Genomic DNA, 17,846 nt, shown 5'->3' with positions numbered 1-17,846 from the left:
GTTCACGTATTGCCAACCAATCGTGCCGAACAGGTACAGATGGGGACAGCTGATAACAACCGCCCCGCTGTGTCAGTCACCGCAAGTGGTGCAATGCCTAATACAGTAGAATAACACACATAATAAATGTATATATAGGACAAATTAAAAGACATCGGTTATGCACTTGATAAGTCATGGTTATCAATATTGGTGTAACAAGACATATCATAACATATAGAAATATCAAAATATTGTAGATATAAAGTAGTTGTACTGTTAAGCAACCTGCAGATCATTGTAAAGATAAAGATAAGCTGAAAACCTCGTTGCAGCGAAAAAATTCCACTGCAACAATTATCACAGTAAAAAATTCCCCTGTACAGTCAACCCCCACATGAAAAGAGAAGGTTATAAAAATGAAGAAAAAGTAAACTCCTCATTGAGGCCAGATGGTGCCATACTGTTCAGTTTGTATATCCGCTGGCATTCCCGTTGCAGTAAAAGCTTGTATCTATCACCGCCCCTTTTGAGCGGTGGAATGTGGTCCACTGGCATAAAACGAAAGTCACGTAGAGTATGTTTTTCATCAAAAAAAGTGCCTTGCTACAGGCGGTGTGCTGGCATCTATACCCATTTGTGCTTTCTTAATAGATGAACGGTGCATACCAATTCTCTCTTTGATCATCCTTATGCTTTTTCCCACATAGATTTTGTTGCAAGAACATACAATAGTATATACAACAAATTTTGCTTCACAATTCAATCTGTGGCGAATCGGATAATCGGTGCCAGTTATTGGATGATGAAACTGGCCTCCAGTTAACATATGCAAGCAGTTCACACATTTGGAGCATTTATAAGCTCCCTTCTGTTTCAACCAGCCCGAAATTATAACCACAGTGGGACTAATGTCCAAATATGTTATCCGTTCTTTCAGGTTTCTACTCCATCTGTAACAGAACAAAGGCGGTTGTTGACATGGTGGTCCCAGTATCGGGTCTGGTAGAAACCTGAAAGAACGCATAACATATTTGGACATTAGTCCCTCTGCGGCAACAAGTTCGGGCTGGTTGAAACTACAGAAGGGAACTTATAAATGTTCCAAATGTGTGAACTGCTTGCATATGTTAACTGGAGGCCAGTTTCGTCATCCAATAACTGGCACTGATTATACGATCCGCCACAGATTGAATTGTGAAGCTAAATTTGTTGTATATACTATTGTATTTCCTTGCAACAAAATCTATGTGGTAAAAAAGCATAAGGATGATCAAAGAGAGAATTGGTATGCACCGTTCATCTATTAAGAAAGCACAAATGGGTATAGATGCCAGCACACCGCCTGTAGCAAGGCACTTTTTTTGATGCAAAACATACTCTACGTGACTTTCGTTTTATGCCAGTGGACCACATTCCACCGCTCAAAAAGGGGCGGTGATAGATACAAGCTTCTACTGCAACGGGAATGCCAGTGGATATACAAACTGAACAGTATGGCACCATCTGGCCTCAATGAGGAGTTTACTTTTTCTTCATTTTTATAACCTTCTCTTTTCATGTGGGGGTTGACTGTACAGGGGAATTTTTTACTGTGATAATTGTTGCAGTGGAATTTTTTCGCTGCAACGAGGTTTTCAGCTTATCTTTATCTTTACAATGATCTGCAAGTTGCTTAACAGTACAACTACTTTATATCTACAATATTTTGATATTTCTATATGTTCTGATATGTCTTGTTACACCAATATTGATAACCATGACTTATCAAGTGCATAGCCAATGTCTTTTAATTTGTCCTATATATACATTTATTATGTATGTTAAAGTCCGTACACATTAGACGATGTCGCTCTATTAGCGACGTCCAGAGGCAGAACTCTGGGAGGCAACGGAGTCATCTGCCGCCGGGCTCCTGCTCTTAAGGGGGCACCTCTCCTCCCATTCTGTGACACCATTAAATTAAGTTGATAGCTGCTACTCTCTTATCAGTAGCCAATTGCCTCACTGGTCCCTGTACCTTACAAATCACACCCTTTTTATTATACTGTAGACCAGGCATGTCCAAACTGCGGCCCTCCAGCTGTTGAGAAACTACACATCCCAGCATGCCCTGACACAGCTTTAGCATTCTCTGACAGCAAAACTGTGTCAGAGCATGCTGGGATATGTAGTTTCACAACAGCTGGAGGGCCGCAGTTTGGACATGCCTGCTGTAGACACACATTTTACAAGTGTCATACCCGGGATTAGAAACCACAACCTATTACACTGGAAGCAGACACCTTACTGATGAAGCTATTTGCTCCTGTATAGGAAATATGAGAATTCTAACTACATGAAGTTACTTCTCTGACAATTACATGTAACTTCGTATAGTAAGAATTCTCCTGCTTCCTATACAGGAGCAAATAGCTCCATTAGTAAAGTGCCTGCTGTCAGTGTAACAGATCATGGGTTCTAATCCTGGGTATGAATGCTAAAAAAATGTGTGATTTAAAATAAAAGACACACACACACACACACACACACACACACACACACACACACACACTTATCTAAATATAGGGGGGGCACCAATATTTATCTCGCCTCCGGGCTACTGGGACGAACTTACGCCACTGGCGACGTCGTCTAATGTTTCCCCTTCCGGCCTGGCCGGTCGATGGCCGGCTGTACACACTGAGCGATATGACCGCTCATATCGCTCAGTGACGTCATGCCTCTGCCAGCAGTGCATGCAGGTCCTGGACGACAGTCCAGATCCTGCATGCATGCACTGCTGACAGTGACAATCTTTGCCGACCCGCGGGGCCACGCATCGGTCGTCGCTGGCGGCATACACACTTGCCGATAAAATCAGCGAGGTCGCTCAGGGAGGGGAAAAATGAGCGACGACGCTCATTTTATCGGCAAGTGTGTATGGGCCTTTAGTCTACTGTATTAGGCATTGCACCACTTGCGGTGACTGACACAGCGGGGCGGTTGTTATCAGCTGTCCCTGTCTGTGCCTGTTCGTCGTGATTGGTTGGCAATGTGCGAACTTCCGCCAACCATGTGGTCACATGTGCATGCGTCACTTCCGGGGATGCACACCGCGTCATGTGCCTCAGTTCCCTAGAGTTTTTTTCTGGATCACGGCCGCGTCCGTGTCACTTCCGGTGATGTGGTGGGCGGACAGGTGAGGGGATACAGATGCTGCTAATTCGGCGCTGGTATTTGTGGGCAATGAAGCGGTCAAATGTGGTCACATGGTATAGAGGTGTGTGTTGTGGGAGTCCTTATATGGGCATCTAATTGAGCACATTATTTGAATGTTTAATTGTCTTGGTTTTTTGATTGGCTTGTATTCATCTAGTGCAGGTATTTATAGGCTCTGCTGACAGTCTAAGACAGGCAGTCCTGGATGAAGGTGGCTGTTACCACCAAAACATATTAGGACACCTCCAGGTTTAGCAGCACTCATCCCCACCTTCCCCCCTGTGAGCGCAGTCTCCTTCCACTTTATAGAAACAAATTAGTTGACTGATGGTTTTCTAAACTATGTATTTTGAAGGAATGGGTGAATATGCTATACTCGGATCATTGACTGCATTTTTGTGACTTTTTTAAACACTATGTCTAAGCATTGCTGCTATAAATGGAATTAAAGGCTTATTAATTGCATATTAATTGGTGTGCTGGTTACCCGTGCTCTTCTGTACCCCTAACGGCTCAGGTGGACATGGACTTTGCTATAATAGCTTCTTAACCGGCATCCGCAATTAGTTTATAACGAGTTCGGCTCACACAAGTTTATATATTCGATTCCTCTTTTACATCCTTATGAACGTCTTATTATTCTTTTGTGCTTTTTAAACTTTAAACTTTTTTAGTATTTTTTACCCTCTGTGCTAAAGTGATACTTCAAAGGTTTTAAGTAATATATATGGTTTTATGTTACTATGCTCTTCTTTATTTAATTTAAAAAAAAAAAAAGTTTTTAATTTTGTTTTTCTATATGGGTCATATATATATTTTTTTATATGAGCTTGTGTGTTTTTATAACCATTTTTGTGTAGTGCGTTCCATTGCAATAAATTTGTATACTTTTTTTATATCACCTTTCTGCTTTTAGCATTACTTGGCACCTTTGGTCGCTCTCTACCACCTCATCTTTTGTCCACATAACCACTTTCATAGGTAAAGATACCAATACCTATATTTATTTGAGGTAACGAGCTGACACCCTGTTTTAATAAGGGAGTGCCAACACATTAAGCAGTTTTTTGTACACACTATTTTGCAGGGTTCCCATCTTAGTGTTATACATATTAGATACTGCATCCGTGGCGCTGATATCTTTCCAGTACACATTTTCTCTTTTGGTATTATTGCTTTCAGCTGCCTGGAAGAGACCAGCATCATACACAGCATGTTTGGAACAAAGGAACGCACCAACAAAAGGAGTAACTTATGTCAAAAATTTTTAATGAAACTGCCACTCCAGAGATCGAACCTAATACTAACAATCTGGACGACATGTTTTGGAGTATAGAAAGACTCCTGACAAAGGAAGTCAAAGCATGGTGGGACATCAGGGGCCTGGAACACTACGTGAGTGTAAATAGGATCCCCAGAGGACTCAGGCTATCAAAACAACCAACTTTTGGTACGGATAATCAGGATTTCATGAAGGAGTGGGACAATACACTACATAACTGTTCCATTAACCTCATGAAACTGCTAATAGCAGAAAAGAAACGCATTATCTCAGACCTGGAATCAGAGATTAAGGAGGCTGAGAATAAAATGGAGACACATAAGGATAAAGAGGATTTTAGAATCAATGAAAAGGTTCTAAATAAAAAACTAGAACGTATAGAGGAAGAAGTGATCAAGAATAAAGAAAAGAAGTTTACTAGAGACAGACAGGACTATGAGAACAACATGGTGAAGAACTGGAGTAGGTTCAACAGAGGAGAACGACAGGAGCCTAAAGGAACTAAGGATTACTGGCAATCCATCCCCAAAAAACAGAGAAATCCTCAGACATATACAAGGGGAAAACAATCGAACCCTATCAGAACCACCAATAGATTCTCGACATTACAGAGATTGGACTCTAACATAGAGGAACCTTTTTTATCACCAAGCACTTCTCATCAACTCAAAGGCACGGCAAGGACAACAGAAAAATGGAGAACCACCAATATATCCCCACGGAAAAGAAGGTTCGAAGAAGAAGAGGATGCCGTGGGGGCAGGAGGAAAAAACGTGTTCAAAAGACGAAACCTCGAATAGAACCGGCAACTTCAAAAGGTATCTACAACCTCTCCAGCCACGTATTGACAGAACATGAAACTACCTTGCTAAGCAAAGGTCTTTCGTTTGCACCCACCAAAGGAATGAACATGTTTGATGTTTTCATTGACTTAAATAAATTCATAAGGAAAATTACCCTCAAACGTCATTTCCTCAAAAAGGAGGATGCAATCATACAAAATTATGAACAATCAAAATCTGGCCTCAAGCCCACTTCCAAATTTTACCCCCTTGAATCCAAGGGACATTATGTGGGCCTTTTCTACGACCTAGTAAAGAAGGATCTCTGTGACACTACCACCACACCAATTAAGGAAAGAAATCTTACGAACAAAGAAACAGAAGCAATCAAAAGACTTCAGGAGAATAAGAATATTGTTGTGAAACCGGCTGACAAAGGGGGGGGGTTGGTCATTATGGATAGAGAAGCCTATACCATAGAAGCTAAAAGACCACTGGGTGATAGATCCTCATATATTCCATTACAAAACGACCCAAAGGAAACCTTTGTAGAAGAATTAAGGACAATGCTTTTAAAAGGTTTTAGACGTGAAATCATCACTAAAGAGGAATTCCAGTATCTTTTAAATTCCAACCCCACTACCCCCATTTTTTACTTTCTCCCGAAAATACACAAGTCTCTGGAAAATCCCCCGGGAAGACCAATAGTGGCAGGTATTGATTCGCTGACTTCACATCTGTCAGAATATGTAGACCTTTTTTTAAGAAAATACGTCATGGAACTACCGGCTTATCTAAAGGATACTACAACAGTTCTGAACCTGATGGAGAATTTTCAGTGGAAGGATACATACAGATGGGTCACAATAGATGTGCAATCTTTGTACACTTGCATAGAACATGACAAAGGGATTGAAGCCTGCAACGAATTCCTCAGTAAGGACCATCTAATCACAGAGGACCACAGGATGTTTCTGTGCGAAATTATGCTTTTTATTTTAAAACATAATTATTTTAAGTTTTTAGATGGATTTTATCTCCAGATATGTGGCACAGCTATGGGGACTATTTTTGCACCCAGCTTCGCGAATCTTTTTATGGGACAATGGGAGAACAAATATATTTTTACAAACAATCCGTACCAACACAACATCATTTTCTATAAACGGTACATTGACGATATTTTGATTGTATGGGAAGGAGATCAACAGGTTTTCAAAGAGTTTTTAACACATATCTCGGCTAACAGTATGAATCTAAGGTTCCCAGCAGTAGAGGACACCGAAAGTATCGAATTTCTGGACCTGGTCCTGACACACTCAGGTAGTGAAATTATCACGAGCAACTTCATCAAGAAGGTAGACATGAACAGCTACGTGCACTACAGGAGTAATCACCGGCAACAATGGAAAGACAACATCCCACTCTCTCAGTTCAACAGAATAGCACGTAACGGCAAGAGAAATGAAGAAAGGGACCAGCAACTGGAAGTTTACAAGGAGAAATTCAAGGAAAAGGGGTACCCTGCACAACTCCTGGAAGGAGCTATGGCTAAAACCAAAGAATTGGAAAGAGGCGAACTTCTGAAATACAAACCTAAAGAAAATAGGGAAGACAATGTCAAGTTCACGTTAGGGTCTCCTGCTCTGTGCTGCCACGTCATCATGGCAACCGGGAGACAAGTGCTAGCGGAGTAACCTGAGCGTAGCTGATACTCCGGTTCGGGTCTTTTGCTGTGCAGTGGTTACAGGCTCTGTGCACGGCAGGGGATCCGGTGCTGGTTTTTGTGCTCACAGTCTGTGAGGTCTGAGTGGGGCGTGGACAGCACCTGCTATATAAACCCTCTTCTCAGGTTAGGCAGATGCTGCTGAATCTTTGTTGGTTAGTCAGTTCCTGAAAGCTAGCTAGTACTGTGTAAACTTTGTATTTGTTTGTTGCTTACTGCAAATAGGCCTTGGGATTTGGTATTACACTCTGCCAATCCAGACCTAGCAGTAAGACTGGAGTCAGTCGTTTAACCTGCTGGGGTTCTTTTGCTACTCTGTGAACCTAGCAAGTTTGCGGCTGTATTCTCAGACTTGCCTGCCAAAATCCTTTCTCACTGTGCAGGGTGTTCAGGTGTCAGTTTAGTGGCAGTAAACTGAACCAGTGCACTGCAAGTGAGGACTAGGATTCTGGAGACTCTCCTTGTGTCTATTATTCCATCTCTGACCAAGGAGTTTACTGCCACACCCGTTGGTAACCCTTTAGGGTTTTGCTGTTGCCCTTAGCAACAGCATTTCGGGTTCTCTACGTATTAAATCACAACATCTCGCTTCTTTCCATTTGAGCATTCCTAATACTAGGGAGACACCCAGTTTCTTAGCCTTTGGGCTTCTCTGTTCACTTTGTGTTTATTTTGTTACCCTATCACCTTCTGTGTATGTAATGTCATATTCCCCAGTCTGTCTGTGAGTTCATTTGTTTTGCATCCCTCTCCGTTCAGACACCAGTACATTCCTGCTGGCACTGGTGTGCATAACATATTCAGCAGCCCAATACTCCTGTTGAAATTTTGTGGGAATATGGAGCATACCCCTCAAAATACTTTGCAACAGGTGGTCGATCAGGTGCAGGTCCTGACTCGACAATTTAATGATTTGTCCATTAAAATGCACACCTCGCAGGCCGCTGGCGGAGCTCCCGCAGCAGCAGTACCTTCAGGGGCTAAGGAGCCGAAAGTAAATCTCCCGGATCGTTTTTCTGGAGATCGCTCGCAGTTCTTTTGTTTCAAGGAGAGCTGCAAGCTATATTTCCAACTTAGGCCTCAGTCTTCTGGGTCGGAGATTCAGCGGGTGGGCATAGTGATTTCCTTGCTACAAGGAGACCCACAGGTCTGGGCATATGGGTTGCAGCCAGACTGTCCGTCGCTTAAAAGTGTTGATGTTTTTTTTACGGCACTGGGCATGTTGTATGATGACCCTGACAAGACGGCCTCAGCCGAGGCTCAGATTTCGATCCTTAAGCAAGGGCGAAGGCCAGTTGAGGTTTATTGTACGGAGTTTCGGAGGTTGGCCCATGATACCCAATGGAATGACCCAGCCCTGAGACACCAGTACCGAAGAGGTCTTTCTAACCAGTTAAAAGACCAACTGGTACAATATCCCTTGCCTGATAGCTTGGATCAGCTCATGCAGTTATCCATTCGGGTGGATAGACGGCTGAGAGAGCGCAGGCTTGAAAGGGAGACCGAGGTTTCCTTCTTTCCCAAGGGAACCTCAGACTCTGAGGAATTTTCCGAGGAGCCTATGCAGATTGGGGCTACCCGCCTCTCCTCGCGTGAGAAGACGCGGAGGAGACAGCAGGGGTTATGTTTGTACTGTGGGAATAAAGGTCATGTGGTAGTATCATGCCCAGAAAAGCCGGAAAACTTCAGGGCCTGAGGGTGATGGGAAATATCCTGTCAGGCCAGAAGTCAGAATTTCCCAAGAAGACTTTTATCATTCCGGTGACCTTGAAGATCCTTGGTCAAACTGTCAAGACTGAGGCCTTTGTGGACAGTGGGGTCGACGGGGTTTTTATGGACTGCCAATTCGCCCTGAAACACTCTGTTCCCTTAGTACCCTTGGCATCGGAAATTGAGATTTGTGGGTTAAACGGGGAACCATTATCCCAGGGTAAAATTACCTCTTGCACTAGCCAAATTTCTTTGTTTATTGGAGCCACACACTCTGAAAAATTGTCCTTTTATGTGACTGTCTGTACTTTTGCCCCATTGGTGTTGGGGTTACCCTGGTTAAGGGCCCACAATCCTCAATTTGACTGGGTCTCTGGGGAGATTCTTAGTTGGGGTACTGATTGTTTCAGGAGTTGCTTGAGCCTTCCAGTCAGGCTTTCGCAGCTAAGTTTGCCAGGATTGCCAGGATGTTATGCAGATTTTGCGGACGTGTTCTCCAAAAGAGTTGCAGAGGTACTACCTCCCCATCGCCCCTATGACTGTGCCATTAATTTGTTGCCGAATGCTAAGCTTCCCAAGAGCAGGTTGTACTCCCTGTCACGTCCTGAGACTCAGGCTATGGCAGAGTACATTCAGGAGAACTTGGCTAAGGGATTTATTAGACCTTCACAGTCTCCAGTTGGGTCGGGGTTCTTCTTCGTGGGTAAAAAGGACGGTTCATTGCGACCCTGCATCGACTTCAGGGAATTGAACCGTATCACGATTAAAAACTCATACCCACTGCCTCTCATTTCGGTCTTGTTTGACCAGCTTCGTACTGCCACCATTTTTTCTAAGATTGACCTACGCGGTGCGTACAATCTAATCCGAATAAGAGAGGGGGATGAATGGAATACTGCCTTTAATACCCACTCAGGGCATTATGAATATTTGGTGATGCCTTTTGGGCTCTGTAATGCCTCGGCAGTCTTCCAGGACTTCATGAACGATGTGCTCAGGGAATATTTGGATAGATTCTTAGTTGTATACTTAGATGACATCCTAATCTTCTCCCATTCCCTGGAGAAACATCGGAAGCATGTACGCTTAGTCCTCCAGAAACTCAGAGACCACCGGCATGGGGCGAAGCGGAAGAAGTGCGAATTTGAAGTTCAGCAAATCGCATTTCTAGGATATATTATCTCCCCAGAAGGTTTCCAAATGGAGGGTTCCAAGGTACAGGGAGTCCTGGATTGGGTGCAGCCCACTAGTTTGAAGGCGCTTCAGCGTTTTCTGGGCTTTGCGAATTTTTATAGACGATTTATCGCTGGATTTTCGTCTATAGTGGCGCCCTTGGTGGCACTCACTAAGAAAGGGGCGGATGTTGCTCACTGGTCTTGTGAGGCCAAAGCGGCTTTTGCCCGTCTCAAAAGGGCATTTGTCTCGGCCAAGGTGCTGCGACACCCAGATCCAGAGCGTCCTTTTGTGGTGGAGGTGGATGCCTCTGAGATGGGTATTGGGGCAGTGCTCTCTCAGATGGGGGTGTCTGATAATCGCCTTCATCCCTGTGCTTACTTTTCCTGTAAATTTTCGCCTGCCGAGATGAATTATGACGTGGGTAACCGGGAATTGTTGGCTATTAAGGATGCACTCGAGGAGTGGAGACACTGGCTTGAGGGGGCTAAGTTTGTGGTCTCAATTCTCACCGACCATAAGAATTTGGCATATTTAGAGTCAGCGAAGCGCCTCAATGCCAGGCAGGCACGATGGGCTTTGTTTTTTGCTCGCTTTAATTTTTTGATAACATATCGCCCTGGGTCAAAAAACATCAAGGCTGATGCGCTCTCACGGAGTTTTGCTCCAATCCAGGAGACCACCGAGGAGCCATTGCCCATTGTGTCCCCATCATGTATTAAAGTGGGCATTACCCAGGACCTCTTGTCATTAGTCCTTAGAGCACAGGAGCAGGCTCCTCCAGACCTTCCGGTAGGTCTTTTGTTTGTGCCTCCTAGATTAAGACAGCGAGTGTTCCTGGAATTCCATGCCAAGAAGTCGGCAGGTCACCCGGGTATTGCCAGAACTCGGGAGTTGCTATCTGGGGCGGTGTGGTGGCCCTCGGTGGCTAGGGATGTGGATCAGTGGGTTCGGGCATGTGACATCTGTGCCCGAAATAAGACTCCTAGAGGGGTTCCTGTTGGCCCATTACATCCACTCTCTATTCCATCTAAGCCATGGACCCACATTTCAATGGATTTTGTGGTGGACTTGCACAAATCCTTGGGGATGACAGCCATCTGGGTTGTCGTTGACAGGTTTTCGAAGATGGCGCACTTCGTTCCATTGGTTGGGCTGCCATCGGCCAGACGCCTGTCTGAATTATTTATGCTGCATGTTGTGCGCCTCCACGGGTTGCCACTTGATGTGGTCTCTTACCGCGGATCCCAGTTTGTGGCCAAATTCTGGAGGGCATTTTGTTCCGATCTCCAGATTTCTGTCAGCTTGTCGTCAGGCTACCATCCGCAGTCTAATGGGCAGACTGAAAGGGTGAACCAGTCCTTGGAGCAGTTCCTCAGGTGTTATGTCTCCAAGTGTCAGACTGACTGGGTTGCTCATCTGTCCATGGCGGAGTTTGCCTATAACAACGCGGCTCACTCTGCTACAGGGATCTCTCCCTTCCTTTGTGTGTATGGGCATCATCCTAAGGCCAATTCTTTTGACCCCCTGGACTCCACGCCTGGTGGTTCCTCTGTGGTTTCGGTCCTTAGAGGTATTTGGAGGAAAGTGAAGAAAGCCCTTGTGTCTGTGTCATTAGTGACCAAAAGGGTTTTTGATAAGCGGAAAAGACCCTGCAGCTTCAAATTAGGAGACTTCGTCTGGTTGTCTACCAAGAATTTGAAGTTGAGACAGCCATCTCATAAGTTAGGCCCCCGGTTCATCGGTCCTTATAAGATCACTAGAGTTATCAATCCGGTGGCATTTCAGTTAGATCTACCCCGTTCTTTGGGTATCAATAAAACATTTAATTGTTCCCTTTTAAAACGGGCGATTAGTAATCCTTCTTCCAGTGGAAGACCTTCCCCTCTTCTGATACGTGGCCAGAGGGAGTTTGTTGTTGAAAGGATTCTTGACTCCAAGATGGTTCGGGGTCGGCTGTCATTTTTGGTGCACTGGAAGGGGTATGGCCCGGAGGAGCGGTCGTGGGTGCGCAGTTGTGATCTTCATGCTCCCAGACTGTTACGCTCTTTTCTTCTCGCAGTTCCCCGATAAACCCGGTGGTAGGGGTTCTTTGACCCCTCGTCAGAGGGGGGGTACTGTTAGGGTCTCCTGCTCTGTGCTGCCACGTCGTCATGGCAACCGGGAGACAAGTGCTAGCGGAGTAACCTGAGCGTAGCTGATACTCCGGTTCGGGTCTTTTGCTGTGCAGTGGTTACAGGCTCTGTGCACGGCAGGGGATCCGGTGCTGGTTTTTGTGCTCACAGTCTGTGAGGTCTGAGTGGGGCGTGGACAGCACCTGCTATATAAACCCTCTTCTCAGGTTAGGCAGATGCTGCTGAATCTTTGTTGGTTAGTCAGTTCCTGAAAGCTAGCTAGTACTGTGTAAACTTTGTATTTGTTTGTTGCTTACTGCAAATAGGCCTTGGGATTTGGTATTACACTCTGCCAATCCAGACCTAGCAGTAAGACTGGAGTCAGTCGTTTAACCTGCTGGGGTTCTTTTGCTACTCTGTGAACCTAGCAAGTTTGCGGCTGTATTCTCAGACTTGCCTGCCAAAATCCTTTCTCACTGTGCAGGGTGTTCAGGTGTCAGTTTAGTGGCAGTAAACTGAACCAGTGCACTGCAAGTGAGGACTAGGATTCTGGAGACTCTCCTTGTATCTATTATTCCATCTCTGACCAAGGAGTTTACTGCCACACCCGTTGGTAACCCTTTAGGGTTTTGCTGTTGCCCTTAGCAACAGCATTTCGGGTTCTCTACGTATTAAAGCACAACATCTCGCTTCTTTCCATCTGAGCATTCCTAATACTAGGGAGACACCCAGTTTCTTAGCCTTTGGGCTTCTCTGTTCACTTTGTGTTTATTTTGTTACCCTATCACCTTCTGTGTATGTAATGTCATATTCCCCAGTCTGTCTGTGAGTTCATTTGTTTTGCATCCCTCTCCGTTCAGACACCAGTACATTCCTGCTGGCACTGGTGTGCATAACAGTTCATCACGACATACAGCAGACATGAGAAATTTATTAAACAAACACTCAAGAAGCACTGGCACATCCTACTAATGGATCCCATTCTAAAGGATTACCTTACCAAAGAACCCAAACTAGTGTTCCGAAAGTCACAAAGCCTGAAGGACCTGGTGGCACCAAGCATGCTAAGAAATCCTGAAACTAGGAACCCCATGCCGAAATGTGTGGGCAGTTTTAAGTGTGGAAGGTGCAACATTTGCAAGTATCTTCATCACAACAGGAAATCTTTTAACAACGCCAACACTAAGAAGGAGTACCGAATAAAACAGTTCATAAATTGTAACACACCATCGGTAATCTATCTGTTGGAATGTCCATGCGGTCTGAAGTATGTGGGCAAAACCAAAAGAATCCTGAAACTCCGTATCCAAGAACACATTAGGAATATAAAGAACAAGGTCCTCACACATGCAGTATCAAGACATTTTCATCAATGCCACAATTCGGATCCGGAGACATTAACATATAAAGGCATCGAACTAGTATCGTTGGGAGAAAGAGGAGGAGACCTTTCCAATCTCCTCTCCAGGAGAGAAATGTTCTGGATTTATGAATTGAATACTCTCCACCCGGATGGCTTCAATGAAGGATACGAGATAGCACCCTTCTTATAATGTAAGCCATCCCTCCTATACATACATCCTCCGTCCTACTCTCCTTCATCCCCATACATTCCCTCTCCAGTTCTCCCCCCTCTTGTGCCTTTGGTCTACAGTGACCCTCTGCCTCCTCATTACAGCCATACCACACTGGACATGCCCAATTCCGGCCGATCTTGGAAGCGAAGCAGTGTTGGGCCTTGCCAGTACCTGGATGGGTGACCTCCAGGGGAGACCAGGTGCTGTAAAAAAGATTGCACAGGAAACCTGAATTCCAGGGATATTCCGCTATTTTGATATATGTTGCCTCTCTGCTTTTATTATATTATCTACCCTCATCTTGGTCCTTGCCTCTAACGAAATCGTACCCTTATAAAGCAAGTAGCTCTTGGCATCAGCCTGATGTATACACTAAGGTCTCTCCTCACGATTCCACATCACTATTACAATCATACCAGTCTGGAGACGCCCAATGCCGTCCGAACTTGGAAGCTAAACAAGGCTGGGCTCGGCTAGTACAAGGATGGGAGACCCACTTGGAAGACCGGGTGTTGTAAATGTATAGTGGAATAAATTATGTATACAACTTATAAATGTCCTTTACGATGTCTTTATATTATGAATACTGTTCTATTCGTACTAATATACTACCTGAGATTATACCCTTAATCACGTACTCTGGTCCAGGAGGTCCACCCTTCCTCATATACTTACCCTTTTATATGCAATAATATACAGTATTTGCTGGCGTATAAGACTACTTTTTTGCCCTGAAAAACATGCCTCCAAGTGGGGGGGTCGTCTTATACGCCGGGTGCACTTCAGTTGGGATAGACATAGCTGCCATAGTGGCCTTCCGATACTCGCCCGGTGCCCATAGTGGCCTCCCGATGCCCGCCCACCTCATTCTACTCACCATCCAGTATCGCGCGATATCCAGTGCGGCCGCGGCGGGTCACTAGTGCCAATTACAGGGAGATGCAGGGACTGGCCGGAGGCGCTGCAGTCGCGTTGTGGCGGTACAATGGTGACAATGACAGGTACTGTAATGGCACTAATACTAATGGCACTCATGTGTAACCGGTAACACTAAATGCACACAGGGGTATACTTTTATACATTTTACAACTTTCTCCTCGCCCCCTCCCCCCTTCTTATGCATACCTTGATAAATACTCCCTATCCAAATCTCTTATCAGGTCATAATATACAGTATGTCACAAATCTGATGTTCTTTTACGTTTTATTTGGTGTGTGGAAGGGGGTAGTCTTATACGGCGAGTATATAACAAACTCTATATTTTGATTGGAAATGTTGGGGGTCGTCTTATACGCCCAGTCGTCTTATACGCCGGCAAATACGGTATATGTACTTAGGACTGTCTTTTTTCCTCTCCCACTTATAACTGTTTATGTTGGTCCATTTATGGGCACAATTCTATCATATAAATATTATATCTTTTCCCCCCCAAATTACTATGTAGTTTTAATGAAATAAATTGCGACCTTTATATCCTTTGACCATTTTTTACTGAATTAATCCCTCCCTGTATCCTTCCTCTGTTTCATATCCGATCTGGAGAGGACCAAGCTTTTGGATCTTATCGACATACAGACATTATCCTGCTCATTCAGACCTTTAAAGTATGTCCGCCGCAGGAATTTGTTATTCCACCTTTACTAAAAATGTCCGCCGTGTACTCAGGCTCCAGTAATATGGCCGCCGCAAGAACGTGATGTTTCACTTCCACTAATATGTCCGCCGGGTAACTAAGCAACCGCACCAGAGAACATCAACAACACAGTAACCTCCGCCGCACAGGACCAACGCAGGCGCAGTACGACGCGCCGGATACCGGATGTGGGGCGGATATGACGTCGTACAGAGCCCGGACCGGAAGTCCGCGGCTCTGAGCGTCTTTCATGGATTTTAGACGTTTCCTTCAGCATATTCACTCGATTTTCTCTTCTCTTAAGCTCTAATCAATAACTTAAACTGTATGCTGTGCAATATGTAGGTTTTTGGTCAATATCAGAACTCTCATGTTAATTGCTTACAGGAAGTGATGCGTACATCACTTCCTTTTAGTTTGGGTATATAAGTATGGTCTGTCTCTAGTCTCAAATCACCCCTTGATGAAGTCCAGATAGGACAAAACGCGTTGGGTGCTACTCTTTGGTCTAAACCTCATCACTAAGTTAAGCTATTCGATTCCTCTTTTACATCCTTATGAACGTCTTATTATTCTTTTGTGCTTTTTAAACTTTTTTAGTATTTTTTACCCTCTGTGCTACAGTGATACTTCAAAGGTTTTAAGTAATATATATGGTTTTATGTTACTATGCTCTTCTTTATTTAATTAAAAAAAAAAAAAAGTTTTTAATTTTGTTTTTCTATATGGGTCATATATATATTTTTTTATATGAGCTTGTGTGTTTTTACAACCATTTTTGTGTAGTGCGTTCCATTGCAATAAATTTGTATACTTTTTTTATATCACCTTTCTGCTTTTAGCATTACTTGGCACCTTTGGTCGCTCTCTACCACCTCATCTTTTGTCCACATATATATATATACTAGTCCAGTGCAGTTTTATTGTCATAATAATTATCTGCATTGCCTGTGACTGTATGTGCCTGTGTCTGCTGTGTGGTTTCACTTTTCAGTGTTTCCCAGATATATCTATCACTATATTCTGTACCCTAAGGGACTAGGTGCATCAGGGTCATATATATAGTGTCACAGTATTTACCTATTACGTATATTCTACTTTGTACTTAGTCACATAATACTAGATTTATTCACAGGTGTTGTGTACTGTGTACTCAGTCACATATTAACGGATTTAATCGCAGGTATTGTACTCTGTCTGGCTTTGTCATACTAAGTCGCTCTGTTGTTGCATTTGTGTATAATGTCTAACAACAAAGGGCATTAAGTCTGCGGACGTTCCTGAATCATGCAGAGCATGCGCCAAAGATTTACCAGAGGGGGAAGCAGTGTATGATGGTCTGTGTACTATGTGTCATACATCTCCCAGTCAGTCTTCAGCTCCTGTAACCAATCAGGAGCCACCCTGGGCTGCGTTCACAAACCTACTAGTTATTCTGGTGGAATGCCTTACGCCCCTATGGGACCACCTGTGCCATTACTGCCACAAATTGTCCCTATGGTTAATCTGCCTTGGGCGGAAAATTTGTATAACCAATTGCAGCAATTAAATCATTCCTTGGTCAGGCAAAAATCTACTCCAGGTCACTCTCATGTCTCTGGGTCATCTAAGCGGGCTACTTCCTCCTCACAATCCGCTAACCTCTCAGATGTTTCCTCTGAAGAGGAGAGGCAGCATACTGTCCTGTCAGACACTGAATCAGGTGTTTCTGATGAGGATTCTTCATTGCAAATTGATGTCCCTGCCCTTGTGGTTGCTATTAAGCAAATCCTACAAATTACTGATGATGAGGATTCCACTACTGAAGCTAAGAAAACTGATATGTTTAAACGGCAGAAGGTGGTTAAAAATCTATTACCCCATTCTGATAATTTGGTGTACATCAGGCAGGAGTCCTGGTCTAATCCAGGGATGAAATTCCCTCTGTCTAAACAGGCCTATCCTCTCCCTGCAGAGTTATGTAATGAGTGGGAAAATCCACCACCGGTGGATTCTCATGTCACCCACCTAGTGGTGTCATCCACTCTGCCTGTCACCACTGTCACTTCACTGAGGGAACTGACAGGTAAGCGTGTGGAGGGATGCCTGAAGTCTGTTTACTCCCTTACTGTTAGGTTCCTGGTGCTCAGAACAAGGGAGATGTTGCGTAGTGAGTCCTGAGCACCAGAACGTGTCGCTGAAATAAGGTGTGGTAATAGCCCCTAGCACCCTACCTCCGTTGTTTTACCCGTGTGGTCAGTTCACGCCTGAGTGACTATGGTTTCTTGGGCCCACGGCAGCCGCGTTTGAAGGGCGGATTATGTCTGCCCAACTCCGATGCCCCCAGGTCTTAGCGTGAGACAAGGCGTGAACCGAGACAGGATAATAACAAGGGGACCTCTGACTAAAACAACAGAAAGCTAGGGGCTACTAACTACCCTAAAACTAAATATATGTGTGGCACGCCACCAAAGGAAAAGAACAACCAAGGAAATGCTGTCCACTCGCCGACACAATACTGTTGTGTACCGGCGGTGACAGCATAAGCAGAACCCTCTGCAAAACACCAGTAACAAAATATAACCAAAGAATACTGCGGCCTAGGCCGACGGACGCGGCAAAGCCGCTACTCACGGAATCGGTACAAACACTGGCAAACGGACAGGAACCCCCAATGTAGCCGACACAG

General features: G+C 44.4%; 2 pseudogenes; both read left to right on the top strand.

The window, feature by feature from the left end:
• The first annotated feature begins 13,637 nt into the window (after positions 1–13,637).
• On the top strand, positions 13,638–13,756 carry LOC134939679 (5S ribosomal RNA; annotated as a pseudogene).
• Positions 13,757–13,946: 190 nt separating this feature from the next.
• LOC134950511 (5S ribosomal RNA) lies at positions 13,947–14,065 on the top strand (annotated as a pseudogene).
• Positions 14,066–17,846: the final 3,781 nt, after the last annotated feature.

This window comes from Pseudophryne corroboree, chromosome 1 (genome assembly GCF_028390025.1).
Source record: "Pseudophryne corroboree isolate aPseCor3 chromosome 1, aPseCor3.hap2, whole genome shotgun sequence".
Lineage (NCBI taxonomy): Eukaryota > Metazoa > Chordata > Amphibia > Anura > Myobatrachidae > Pseudophryne > Pseudophryne corroboree.
This window is presented reverse-complemented; position numbering and strand designations above follow the sequence as displayed.